We start from the raw sequence: 15,455 nt of genomic DNA on the forward strand, positions 1-15,455 counted from the left end.
AAAGTACCATCCTTTGTAAGAAGATCTCCATAGTTTCCGGCCTTATCATACCATAATGTTTGTCTCCTCTTGCCACAGGAGAAGGAATTTTCTAATGAACTGCAGACCTCAGAACAACTCTTTTAGGTACAGTAGGTCACTTTTTAGAGAACTTAAAGTCAAGTGATGCTCAGCTTTGAGACTCAGCGTTATTGTGGTAATTATTATTACTGTTAGGAGTTGGACATTCAAATCTCAGGAAAATCAAACCGTTTCTGTAAATGATTTAATTTATCACCGTGCTTGTTCCTGTTATTCAGCCCTTGGATATCTTTCAAAAGCACCCCTAAAAATCAATGAATGATTGTAAAGTACAATCCCGACCACCCAGTTTATGTGCTGCAAAGTGAACAGACCTTTCTGTTGTTGAGGTTTAACTCATAAATTTCTAAGCTTTCCTGGTTACAGATTTCCAGTGGGTGGGAAATAAAAACTAATATATCCTCACTGGCCAGAATATTACAGTAGAAACACCCACCAACTAATTATATTGGGCCTCTTTGAATAGCATAAACACATTAAACATGATGTGGATCTATTCAATTTGATGTATTTAGCAACTTAATCCCAATTCTTTCTCTTGGCAGGATCCTTCACTTGAAGGTGTGATGAGGGTCATATTGTGTGAAATTGAACTGCCTGTCTTGCTTGTTCTACCAGTTTTCTGCAGGATTGAAATCTAGTGATTTGTTCTGGCTAGAGAGAGATGATGATGGAAGTTTGTGTCTTGTTCCTCAAGCCAGCCAGCCAGCCATTGCCTGACAGCCTATTTCCCTGACAGTCATTATCGGTCATTATCAGTTATTTATCCATGTCAACATACTGTACATCACTACAGCCAGGTCATGCTTTACACCACATATTTTAAAGCCCCGATGGGAAATATTACATTCTGTCTGATGCTGCTGCTTCATGGATGAAATTAAGATCTCTGTCTCCAGTGAATTCAAAATAACAACCCAAAATCGAAGTTCTGCCCTACAGCAAGAAAGATGTGACCAAAAATTGTTTTCAAAGGGCTGAGTTGAACACATTGGCTCTACAAGTCAGACCATTGTATCATCAGAATTTCTTAAAGTTTTGTCACTTTTGTTGATGTTCCTTTGCATTTTTTTTTTTTGTAGATGCGCCGTTGCCTGTGTGCAACACGTGCCAAGTTTCAAGTGTATAGATGTTATTACACAGGCAGGCTTTCATTGTGAACCTTTGCTTTGGGGTTTCCGAAAAAAAAAAAGTATTTTGCTCGGGATTCTGGTTTCTGATGCAATTTTTAAATTCCATAATTAGTGACATGAAAATAGAAGGGGAAAATTCAGGTCTTCCACCAGTCAAATGCAATCTTGTGGGCTTAAGTATTGTGTGCAGTGTTCTGTATCATTCCATTCCTTCCATAATGTATTGTTCACCTTATATAAAGAAAGTCCTTAAAGTCTTGTGGTCAAGTATCGGTGAAGGTTTCTCAAGGTGCATGACTTTATAGCACATGTACTACTGTATAGGCCAAACATTTTAAATATCCAATCCTTGTCCTCACAACAGAATTCGTTAGCTCTTTTTATCCTGTATTGTTTTTTTGTCATTTCCATCCACAAAGCTTCAGGCTTTCTTTGTTGAAGTGTGACAATATGTACTGTATTGACTTTTATGCACTTTTGCTTTGAATGTTTTGAATTTTAAGTGTTAATTTACAGTTGACCCATGAGGTCTCAAAACAATTTAGAACAATCCCTTTGTGACAGCTGAAAACCAGACGTCTTGCTCTTCCATTGCTTTCCTTGCTTTAGCGTGGTTGCGTTTTGTCCTGGTACAGTAGCTCCATAACCGCGCCTGAACTTCCCCCTCGTCAGTCTCCTTGTGCTAAAAGTGGAGATTCCTTTGAGGAAAAGGCCTTAATTCCGAGACGAACTCTGTCTACTGCCCAATGACGAAAACTTCACTTGGCTCTATTCAGCTCCCATTTCATTCACCGGACTTCCAAAATGAAGGCATCTCCCGATTTAGATGTGGTCAGAAACAGGTTCTCTGTAAACCTATAATCGTTGTAAGTCTAGGCTAGTACTTTAGAGAAGGAAACATCCTGTATTTTGAATTTACAGGCTGCTGGAGTTTGTCTCAGGAATTCCCCTTCCATATCCTGCAATGAAGCCTTGGAGATTTTTCTTTTCAAAATTTTTATATTACTTTTTAAACAGTAAAAAAAAAACCATAGGGGATTTCAGGTGTCATTAATTAATTAGACACCTGATGTTTGGTCAACATGCACTGCCCACGTTGAACTGTCCACACGCTGGGATGCTAGTGGTACCCCATGCCGGGTCTTCATTTTGCCCTTTACAAAGCTCAAAATTCTTAATCTCCGCACTAATTTAAAGAAAGACGCCTTGGACTTCACAGAACTCACTTTCTGGTTTGTCTGTGCATATGGTGGGCTTATCCTTCAAGACCACAGGATACGACTGAAAGGATGGAGGGAGGGGACTTCACCTGTGGTCTGCACAAGGACTGACAGCGAGGCTACGCTTTGCCTCAGTCATTCTGAATAGCCCTCGTTCATCTGAGGTCCCCTTTGTAAACTGCATGATATTGTCGTTGGAGTGTCTTTTTGTAAAGTACATGGCCATTTGAATGGCCTTCTTCGTTTTTGTACTCAAAAGAAACCACCGTCCTTCTGTACATTTTGTAAAGGTGGACATTGTTGTACATATTCCTGATGCTGTTCTTTAGTGTTTATTTTATTTATTGCTGAATTATTTATTACTGTATTTATTTTCCCAAAAACCCATCTTCTACAGGGTGGGGGTTTTAGTTCGAAAGTTGATGACTCTTAGGAGTTCACGCTGTTGAGTCATGGGCTTTGTCTCTTGATGTGTCTTCGGTATGTGTGGCAGAGCTCTTAGGGAATTTTGGAGTTTACTGGCTGGAGCGGTGTCAACAAAGTTGGTTGAAAGGGCACCTTTGGCAAAAGCAGGATGAAGGAGACGTATTAACCACCCCGCAAGGGGCAGATTTCACAATGCAATATTAGATACTGTATAATCCTAATCCAGTTGTGTCCTGAAATTACATCACGGTTTCACAAAGTGTGAATTGTAGACGGCATGATCAGTATGAATTGTTGTGCTCTGTTCTTGATGTTTCATAATCGACGTGTTACCTTCTGCATCGCTTTTTAGTTTCATTTTCTAATTTCCTTCATTCCTAATGCTCTGTTGGTAGCATGTTATGCGATGAGGTGCTAAACCCCCCACAAATAAAATCTCAAAAGGATACAAAATTGGGATACAGTATGTCAAGATCACTTCGTATTAATCGGCAGTATGATCCAGCATTTTAAATGAAGCCAACCTACATTGACTGCGTTAGACTGAAGTTGTCATAAATTGGGAGCAGAAGCATTTATGAAGCCCAGTATAACACACCTTAATTCATTTATTCTACATCACATTAGGTTGAGACATAGTACATTAGTACAATAGCACATACAGTATAGGCATAAGGTCCTACAGTATGTTTATTTCTTCCCCACATGTTCTTTTCTTGCTGCGATGTTTCAATCGCCATAGTTGTCTTAGACTTAGTAAAAAGAAATGAGTGTGAAAATACAGCAGACACTTGATTTAACTGATTGATTTAAACAGGAAGGAAATGTTCTTGTGTATGGAATGTTTTCCCAAACTTCCTGGGAGCTCTGCAATTTTATTATTTTGAAAATTTATAGTGTATTTATTATTCTTATGTAAAGCATGTCTTTGTATGGGCCTGCATATGGAAAACAATGTGACAGTAAATCCTTTTGTCCTTAAAGGTTCTGTGCAGCCCTTTTAGTTCCAAATGTGTTTGTACTTCACAGGTATTGGGTGTATGTGAGAGTGAGTGAGCCTGGTCAAATGGAAAAGCTAAGGTGAAGATTTTAGGCCTCTAATCTCAGGTTAGCCTGATTGAGATTTCTGTATTTTCCCTAAATGCTTCAAAATTCTTACTTCAGCTGTTGTTTACCTGTTTTTTACGCTAGGCTTTCTCCTGTCATCCCACTTCTTGAAATCAACCCGGGGAATAACCCCCATTGCAAGAAGAAATGCTCCCAGTTCCCACAAAAAAATAATTAAACCACAAATGTGACCTTTTTAAAAGAGATTTTGAACACAGTCTGTATGTGATGTGTCAGTTTAGTTCTTATGCCCAAGTCTCTATGGTGTAGCTTTGCCTTGATTTCCACCGGTCAAGCTCACACGAGAATCAGAGCTTGTTAAATTCTCTTTGCTATTTGAAATATTGTATCCCCAAAACTCTACAATATACAGCAAAATGGCCCAGCCAAGGGAGTTCATCAGGTGTTCTCTTGGCACTGTACAGTACAGTATGTCTGCCTATACTGGACTTCTTCCAGCTCCTGAAGGGCAATAAATATTAGTCACAGTGCACAGTGTTTTCCAGTCTCCCCTTCGCAAGTAAAGCGGTTATTAAACAGAAGTTCAGTGGAGGGGAGGGTCAGTTGATGCCATACCCCCCCCCCCCCCACCTCCCCCCAGGGAAGCTATCCTGTTATAGTTGTTAGCTTGTTTAGTCCTAAGTAAAATGTGACCGAAAAACTGCCATAAATAGACCTTACATATTACTTTTGTTCAAAATCCGTCTAGAAATGCTTTGATGACTGTGCTAATTGAAAACTCCATTTGGTTTCGGAATATTATGCATTCAGTATTTTCTTGCCTATCCAGAATACTGTACTCTTTACACTAAAATCTGCTGGGCGGTTTTTCCCAAGAGGACTAATTATCATCATGAGGTAAAACGGCAGTGATGTTCTTGGAGCCGATTCTTTACTTGTATGAGGAGAAAGTCCACTTTCTTTTTCTTTTTTTTTGGTTGCTCTGAATTAGAATTAAAAATCTTCTTATGCCGACGGCTTATTATGCTTCACCTAAAGAGGCGAGGTGAACACGGATGGAGAGATGGGTTATGCTGATGTTTCAAGGTTGCTAAGAACTGAACAGGTCCCCAATTAATATAGAAAAGGATAGGAAGTAAAGTAAATCCTGGCTTTTTAAAAAAATACAATAGTTCATACTTTTCATACAAGAGTAGCTCTATTGCTGGTAGCTACCAGTTGCTCTGTCTTTTTTGTACCCAAATTGAAAGACAGTGTCTGACTATACCTATTAGCTTAATCTAATGATTTTATATTGAAGAACACAGCAGCCATTCAAGCACCAGTGGGAGAGTGTCTGCCCTGCGATTGACTGGCGTCCTATCCAGGGTGTACCCTACCTTGTGCCTGTTGCTTGTCAGATTAGGCTCTGGCTCCCCTGCAATTCTGAATTGGAAGAAGCAGGTAGAAAATGGATGGATGTGAACTATTGTATGCGTGTGTTATACAGTACAATGCTTTTTTACATACACTCCTGTATATAGTGCATTAAAGAAAAGGCAGTTACAGGAATGCTTGTTCCACACGAGCATTCTTTAACCTTTATTTGTATTATTAAATATATTGAGCGTCACGACAACCTCATCAATCTATGTTTTTAGAGGAATAAAGTACATGGATTTCGGATATTCATTAAACATGTGGTCATTTGGATTATTTGAGCATGACTCACGGGGTTTCACTCAATTGACTTTGACTTGCATAAGCACTGACTCACTTCATTAGTGAGGGTTCGTCAGGCATAGGTGATGAAGTGATTTATCCTGTGGAACGTCATACCTGGTGAAAATCAATTTGGAACCAATATGTCCAGCTCATCAAGAGAACCGTGCCCTTATATCGTCAGTCTTAACTGAAAGCCGCAGCTTGCAATCTAGGGCGGTCAGGGTCTGCATCTTCTGACCTTGTAAGAGACTACAACCAAACTGTCAAAGATGGACAATGATCTGGGAGGGACATTGCAATTTGCCCATTTTGATGGGGAAGACCAAGTGTGATGTTCTGGCCAAAAAGTGTTTTGTCACCATAAAACTCGTAGTAATTACAGGTGCTACTGTACATTGGCTAATTCTTGGTACCTCATTACCTGCCTTTACTGTGGTCCCATTGTGCAGACCACCAAGCTGCTTGTCTAACAACAACTGTCTTTTAAAAGGTAAGAATATGAAAAATAATACTATGAGCCACTTGCCAGAATTGATCCCCATCTAACATCTTTGAGATTGTGTGGCATCGAGGGCTCACAAACCAGTCAAAACAAGCGCATGCTTGTCCAGTATTTGCAAGAGGAGTGGGACAGAAACCTACAAGCCAGCATCTGCAACCTACTGCAAAGTATGAGCCGCAGCTTGTATTGCTTCCAGTGGTGAAACTGCAAACTACCAGCCTGTTACAGCTGATTAAACCCCTGTCGATCAATCCCTATTTATCCACTCATCCATTTTCTACCCGCCTAATCCAACACAAGGTCGCAGGGGAGTCGAAGCCTGTCCTGACAAGCAATGGGCAAAAAGTGGGATACACCCTGAAGGGGACACCAGTCCATCACAGGGCGCACGCACGCACGCACAGAGGAGAGCAGAGACAATTTTCCAAGAAGCAAGAAAAAGTTTCCCAGCAGAAACTCACATGAACATGAGGAGAAGCTACATGCTCAACTCGGATAACGCCACAGAAATTGTATCCAGGGTCCCAGCGCTGCAAGCAGCAATGCCACCCAGCCCTATTTATGCCAAATGACCTACAGTAGGTCATGTCTGTTAAATAAAATGTCAACACACCCCTGCGAAAAAGATTTTGTCCTTCTTGTGACAACTTTGTGGATATGTTGCAGTTGTAAGATTTCTTTTGATGCGTTGTATACTGTACTTTAAAACTGCTGCAGATCAGAAACAAACCAGCAACGCTTACCTTGCAGATTTAAAACTTTTTCTTTTTGTAGCCCTGAATTCTTTTGCAAGCCGTAGAGACAAAATTTTCAAAAGTTCTCCGAAAGAAATTTTTGGTTGTATAATTATACTACCTTTTTACAACAGCAACGTTCACTGCTAATTTTGCAGGTTTAGAAAAAAAATCACAGTTATCTAAAGTATTGATGTACTTATTTACAGTATATCCCCGTGTGGTGTTAAAAAATATTTTGTTCAAACAAATATCCGATTAACTGCACATCCCAACTATACATTCGCACACATTCAATATTTTCAAGGGAAAATAAATTGGATTTTACATATTTAATTTATTATTGACATTTGGGTCCAATGTCAGAACTAATACATTGTGGTTTAAAAAAAAACATCTCTGGGAAATTTATGAGGAAAAAAAGTGTTATGAAAAAAACCATTTTAGTACTTTTAGCATTTGAATGCCTTTTAGAAGGCACAAATACAAATATTATCACGTTTGTTAGAGGAGTTTTTCTTTTCATTTGGAATTGAGTCAAATGTCATGCGTGAAAACTAGTGTTGCGGTGTCATTTATATACCTACAGGACTTGCAAACCTTATAATGCTAACGTGTTTTCCTTCTGTTTTATCATTGGCATCAATGGGGGTGCAATCCTTATAAACAAGTCCAAGACAGCATTTTGTTATCAAAAAAAGAGAATGCTGCAGCAGTATACTGGAAGCAAAGCAAACAGTAATACACTAGAATTATGACACATTGAAAGGTTTATGGAGTGTTTTAGTCCCAATAAAATTTGGCTTAATCTGCTTGGCTGAGGGCTGACCTCCTGGCCAAGAGACTGAGACGTGACCAAGGTGATGTGAAGGAGAGAGGTGAAAATATGTACAGTATCTGAGGGAGAAAAGGGAATTCTGTACAGTATTTGTAGTATTTTAGATGAGGAAATTACATCAGGAGCAATTACGAATTACTAACAGCTGAGGAGGGAAAACTGAACTTGACTGTTGTCACCCCTCCCAAACTTTCGTTACAAGCTTCCAGTAACACTGAAGACCTCGCTCCGTTTCTTTGAGTGACGGGCAAGTGTTGAATTTAAAAACCAAAAAAGGATGTTATTGTCTGTTTTTAGTAAATAGTTGAGATTATAAGGCAATGATGCTGAATTATCTGCTAGTAGAGTCATGCGTTTGTACTTAAAAATAATCCCGCAAAAGTATCTGCAAACATCAAATTCACCTGCACATACTTTCCCTATACTGTAGATCTTGTTTAGTGAAATTGCACCCACCATCTCTGTTTGTTTCCAAAGTGAACCTGCATTTGTTATAGTGTTGCAAGGATAGAGGGGTATTATTTTAGGATAGATTGACTCCTGTGCCTTTTTTCAAAGAGATGGTTAGGGGAAGTTACTACTGTGGATTTAGATTGTGCAAATGGAACTGAGCAAACAAAGGCGGACAACATGTTAGGGCATTGTTTCATTCGGGAGACTGGAAGAAAGACTAGAAAAGATTACTTGATTGCTTCTCATGAAAGAACAACTGCAGACTCCGACGGATGAATTGCTTTGTCACCAAGCACTGTGCAGTGAATTTGACAAAACAGTGAGGATGCATATTGTTATTGAACCAAAGATCTCTGATGAATTACAAGAATAAGCCATTACGTGTACAAGAGCTTCTCTTTTTAAGCTATGGAGGTATTTGCAATAATACATCTGAACTTGCTTTCACAAGGCCAAGTCACAGATACAATTTGGTGTAGAGCACAGAGTAAGCAGAAATACCCCTGTCCTGTTATCCAGTCTGCCAATTAGTGAAATGTAAAATGAATGGAGTTTCACCCCTACTCCAGAAATGCATTTTTAAATTTGTCTTGTTTAGCACTTATCTTATACTTGTGTAGTTTTGCATTAAATTTGATATTTAACTTTTTTAGTATGAACAGTGATCAATGTCTAACTTTACGCACATACAGTATAGGAGCTTTTGAAAAAGTGTAACTCTGCATCAACCTGTGTGCCCACATACAGTATAGTTTGCCATGCCATTAACCCAGGATTATGTAATACTGATAATTACACAAATGGTAAAATTGAAACTTAATTACTTTTTGTGCATAATCACAATACGTTACTTAAACACATGCCACCCTATGTTACTTTCTAAGCCACATTCATAGAACCTAAAAAATGTGATTGGTTCAACAGGATGTCAGTCAACCGTATGTTAGAAGTTTAAGGAGAGTAGGCACCAGATCTTTCTGCTAACTAACATTCCAACTACGAAATACTCCACAAGCAATCGTGTTTACAGTTACAGTGTCTGATACAGGTGGATGCTCCACATTGTTTTCATAAATGTAGATTTCTTTGGTATTTTTGGCTCTTTGCTGTTATACAGTACCAATACTTTATTGGATATCATTACATGATCCTTTACTGAGACATGTCCAACACTAGACAATATTGTTTCCAATTGTGTTTAATCATCAACGCTTAATTGGTTTATATTGATAACAATAGTGGCAATACAACAACTGCAATCGACTGTAATGTGTGTAAATTATTCTATAAAGCATACTTAAATTTGTAAAATGTCAAAATGCCCCACAGCATTCAAAGTTACTGTATGTCTCACAATATACTCTAGGACTATTTTAGTCATATCACCACACATACAGTAACAAATGGCTTATAGTACATGGTACAGAAAAAAGCAAACTAACAATAAAAATCAACGTAGTATTTGGATAAAGTACAGTGGTAATTTGGATGGAATAGAAGTGATGTGCTCTTGCCAAAGAAGTAATCTGGCTGTAGAAGATAGTAAACAGTAGATCTTATTTTTCCCTATTCCAGAGAGCAAACTATAATAAGCAAAATAGCCAATTTAGTCTCCTGGAAGAGCTGCTGTCCAGTAAACTTAAAATCTCATTACCATGCCAAAAATATCGCGCCTTCTCCGAACAAGAGGCTTGTGTTTTGATCAGTCAGAATAAGACCTTGACCTTAAGTGGAGTGTTTAATATTCTGCACTGGGTAAGCAGCTGGGGGACTCTTGTCATGCTTGGATGAGTTTATTTAAAGAAGTTCAGAAAAACCAAATAACAATTCAAAAACAAGGAATTTGATATTGTATTCACATATAATATTGTGCTCTGGGGCAATTTTAAGGTTTAATTTGCAGTTCTTGCTCATGAAGGAAGAAAGATTAATCCACAAATGGTGCAGCCCAGGGCTTTTTTTCCAATGACCCTTTAGAATTAAAGTGCAAGGATTTCTGTTTTGCTTAAACTTCTTTTCTATACATCCCTGTGAAAATCAGCCTTGATCAATCTTGACATTTTTTGTAAAAATGGGTTTGAAATGTGTATGTTTTTTGACTGTGCCAAACAATTCAGTTAGTGTAAATCGATTGTTTTTCTAAATGTTCATTAAAGTAATTTATTTAACTTCACTCAAATGACAGCATTTGTTACTACTGCTATTTATACAATTTCTTCTTTTTTCTTAGCATTTAGTCCAAGTGACTGGTAATACTTTAAAAATTGGATTTAACCCTGATCATATAACTACAGTATATGTAATAATATGTTCATGTAATAGTCATGTGTTTACTGTACAGCAAGAAGAAATAACACGAATAGGGCTGAACTAATTGTGAAATACAAACTGTTCTGTATTTACACACTTAATTTGCTCTTAAGGTTTTTTTTTTTAACGTGCCTCTAGAATATATACTGTTTCTTAATTTAGGACAAATTAGTTCTTACTTTAACTTTAGTGCTACCAGCCACAGGCAATTTGACTGAAAGCTCAGGATAATAAACAGTGCATGCACCACTTGCATATAATGAAGAATAGTATTTTGGGCAACACAGATAGCTGGGAAATCTTAGTCTTTTTATTCTTGCAGCTACCATTGTTATCATTGTCTCACTCTGACTTAATAAATCAATAAATTGCCTTTGTTGCCTTAGTCTGTGCCTTATGTTTATATTGTAGAAAATCTTAGGTAAAATCATTAAAACTGTAAAGCTGTGAGCTACTGTAAAGCTGTGAGAAAAAATAAACTTAAAAATTAAAATTAGTTGAAGTAAATAAAGTAAAACTGTTAAAGAGCTAATGAATAATGAACTTAAAACCTAAATACATGATACATCAATGAGCACAGAACTGAAAACCAATGCTGTAGTTTTCCTGGCCCAGTGAGTTGTACCAAAGTGTTAAGCATGCTATCCCTACAGTATATATTCATCTGTTCTTTATTAGAATTTGACCAAACTACTGAACTGCAAGTCTGAACTGAATATAAGTTCATTTGGTGTAATTCGCCTGGCTGAGGCGATGACAGCCTGCCTGTGAAGAAATAGGTACCTGCTCTCTTCATGAGGAATGAGCCAGGGAGCCGCTGCAGAGGTGGAAATGGAATGGAGGGAGGAGAGTGAGGAAGAAGCTCAAAAGGGTGCTCCATAGGAGAGATATAGTATATACGTGTTGGAGAGTGGAAGTGAATTAGGTAGTTGACTTCTGTTATATACACCATATGACTCTGTTCTACTTGAATCCGTTAATTAAAAAGTTGCTTTTGATATAAATAACTAGTTTTATAAGTTCCATCAAGGTCCTTGGGGTTGAACAGTGACATGGTCGTTGGCATTTCTGCCTCAGTTCAATTTCTGGGGTGCTATCTGTGTGGAGTTTGTATTTTTTCTCCCTGAGTTCGCATGGGTTTCCACCCACAGCCCAAAGATGTGCTGGCAGGTTAACTGGCTTCTGGGAAAATTGACCCTGGTGTGAGTGTGTATGTAGTGAATAGTGGCATCCTGTCCAGGGTGTCTCCTGCCTTGAGCCCATTGTTGGCTCCAGCTCCCCGGAGCTGGAGCTGGTACTGGTTAAAGCAGTTAAGAAATGGAACCATTAAAGCCTTTGTTTGATGACCTGCAGCTTTTGTACTGTATTTGGGTTAAGGTAAGTATACAGGGTATAAAATGCTACCAAAAGCAAAAGTGAACAATTATGCCCAAACTGAATGAAATATTGCAGTTTCTCTTATTTCAGATTTTGTGGGCATGTATACAATTGGCAGTAATACTGTGAAGTGCTGTCATGTGACCTTTCTTGTCCCGAAAAAAACCCCAACTTTTTCATGGAACTTAATCTGCGACACAGAACATTTTGCCTTTCGAATATTAATACTAGAGCTGCTGCATTAAAAAAAAATATTTTTTGGTTGTTACCTGACCAAATTATTGCTCTCTCTTGTCTTTTGGGCCAAGAGACAACGTGGACTCTCTTTCCTGGAAATTCTCCTGCTGATGTTCAAGGCCTTTTAGCTAGAGCTCCTGGACTTCAGATTTTGCTTTTATGTTTGTGTATCTAAATTCAACGCCTGGACTCTGTGATGGCAGGAGGGGGTAAGATGAATGGGCTTGGCGATCTCCTGCTGTGTCTATTTCTAATGTCTTTTTTTTGGCACTCTCAGAATCAAGAGCCTTGATGTGCTTGCTTTTAATCTACAACTGCAACACTGGGGCCACTTAGATTAAATGGGTTTACCTTGCTGCTAATGGGATTTAGCTACACTTAAGCAGCAGCGCTCCCTCCCTATAAACAAGAGAGTTAATGCTGGCTTTTCCTAGAAATCCTTTTGTTTCGACTATTTTTTTATACAGTATCAGCAGTTTCCGTAATTCAAGTGCAAGAAATGTGAGTTTGTCTGAGACCTGATAATTAAAATAAAAAAATATCCCTGCACTTTCTTTCTGTTGATCTCTAGCCCAGAAAGTGGATTCCTTGTGCCATAACTCACATTGATCTTAACAAACATGACACAAATACCTTAACTAGAAAGGGTAACTTAGACGGAAAAGTTTGATTTTGATCTTTTAATGAGATACAGATGCATGTTTGATTTGCTTTTCTTAAAAACCTAATCATAGCTTGTTCTGTTTATTCCCTGCTGATTTGGAACTGTACTTTGGCAGTCAGCTCTTATTCATCGAAATACCTGCTGTCACTTGAAGAATCCTAGGCAGTCCGAGTAGGATGACACATACCAGACAAACGGGATATTTGGACTAAAGGGGATTAATGAGAACTCCAAATGAGTGCCATTAGGGTACTTTGAATTTTAAACGCAAGGAGTCTGGTCCATCCTCCTAGCAGAATGCCTTCTGATTACACAGGTCCTGCAGGGGTTAATTAAGTACTATTTTGAAAATGTACAATATGCTGGAGAAGGCAGGCACATATTGTATCTCTTAATGTGGTACAAAAACACTTCAAAACCAGACCCTGAAACTCCGAAGAGTATATGACACACTGACCGTTTTATTATAAAGGGAGAAAAATATTGACAAGACTATGAGGCTATGAGAATGTTTTCCTGCCTCCCTCCACCGTAATACTACCACAAACAGCTCTACAAATGAAAAAGCACATTTTAAGGTATTTTGCATTTTTCTTTTCCGGCAGTGTTTTTTTCTCTCCAGCTCCACATCACTTGTACCTTCTGCCAAAAAGGAGTGGATGTAGACTGTAGCTACAATATAACACTCCTGTGTCTCTTCCATCATCAATGTTTCTCATTTTCCTTGCTTTCTGGTGCCTTTGCTTACCATTTACTGAGATTTTTATAGTGAAGTGTGAATTGATACCGATATGTTTTGCAGAAGGAATTATTGATGGGTGGAATAGATTAAGATAAGCTGTGCAGGCTAATGTTCTGGCGCCTCTCAAATTCCATCTTGACACATCGATAATTTAATTTAGAGATTTTGAAAGTTTTTGCCCCAAAGTTTCATCCTGTAATCTGATTGCAGTAATACAATTCTGCAGATATACTGTTTCAAAAGACAACGTACATCGAGAAAAAAAATGACTATTTCTTAAATATGTGAAATTAATTGGGATGGATGGTGGCATACCTATTAAACAAAACCCACTGGGGTTCCGAAGAGCCAGGATGGAGAAACATTGATCTGCATTATGCAGGGTCTGCAGTAAGAGCTCAAAAACTTGTCATACTGTACCTCTGAGTGCCTAATTCTCATCATCCCAACAAGTGCCAAATCCATTACCCCTAAAGACATACCCCTTGTCGTGTTTAAATTTGTACTGTATTCTTCTGAGGAGGTTTCATCATGGTCAGGTTTCTTTTTAACACTATGAGGCCTATTACAAAATTTAACACACAACACACAAAATTCTATTCTTTACAGTATGTCAAGCCATCTTGTCCTGTAGTTCAAATATTTTTATTGATGTTTTACGCTGGGAACAATGCATGAAGCTAAACGTGAACAAAACTTCCAAATTATAAATCCCCTAAATTACCAACCCCACACAATCCCCACACACACCCTAAAAACTTTAAGGGGGAAACTGCAGTTCCAATTTCTCAGACCCGTTATTTAATCTCAGTAACAAAATAAATTAATTGACAGTATAGATAAAATTAACAAATTTCGAATTACACACTAAATTGTGAATTTTGTGAAAGAACAGTAAATTGCCACGTTGTCACAAACTCCCGATCTCGCCATATGCGAGAGCAAGCGTTTTGCGCAAATTGTGACGTGAACCGGCCCTTCACGCTCACTAGGCACTGTAATAACTACTGTGATATACGAGCAAATGAGTAGGTTGTGCAGCACACATTTCACCGCAGAAATGTTCCAACGTGATCTGCATGGAGAGTTAACAAGTAGTATTTGGCGGTAAAACCGTCTCGAAATTGAGAGGAATATTTGTATTGGATTAAAAGAGAGATATCACCTGCTTATTTATAATGTAATAGGTCTGCTTCAGGTCACTGGATTTTTTTTTGTCTCATTTTGAGTTGCAGAATGTGGCGCTGTGCATACCTGGAATGTTGGTCTATTTTGAGTTGTAAACTGGAGATTTTACATGTTTCTCTGTGCATTTTACTTTAATTATGGTTTAAAACGGACTCAGCAGTGCTGATTCTTTCCAACGCCGAAATCTAAAAAAAGCCTAGCAGTTCTACCTTTATAAAATCAATTTATACTGCAATAAATACAAAAATAATACATTGAAACCAAGGGCAGAGATCAAGGAGGAATAGAGATACAAATCAAAAGAAGGATACGTAAAATAAAATTAAATAAGGGTAATGGATAGACGGTATAACAGAATTTCGGGAGGAAGGTTAGATCCTAATCTTGTACATTTCTGCACGCTTACATGCTGTATATAAGTCTCCCACTCTGGACTTTTTGTATCGAATCTGTTTAGTACCTTTCCAGTAATGCAAAATCTCCCAAGCCAACCCTGGCAATACAGAGGGTCTAGGCAGCCATAGCGTTTTGGCGTGGATGCAATTTTCTTACGCAACAGAGTAACACCAGATACGCTCTGCATTTCTTGTTTCTGTCTCGTATTTATTTGGATTTGACCAAATGACTGGAAGTACTGTATAGTAAAACGCACTGTAAGAAAGCAGAAAGGCGACACAAAACGTGCAGTTGTATCACAAAGTATCACAGTATTTCACTGTTTCAGTTAAGGTGGTACAGTAAAACATATGGTATCACAGCCACCTCATCCTATAATTAA

This window comes from Atractosteus spatula, chromosome 13, assembly GCF_055471065.1.
Source record: "Atractosteus spatula isolate fAtrSpa1 chromosome 13, fAtrSpa1.hap1, whole genome shotgun sequence".
In the NCBI taxonomy this organism is placed as follows: Eukaryota; Metazoa; Chordata; class Actinopteri; order Semionotiformes; family Lepisosteidae; genus Atractosteus; species Atractosteus spatula.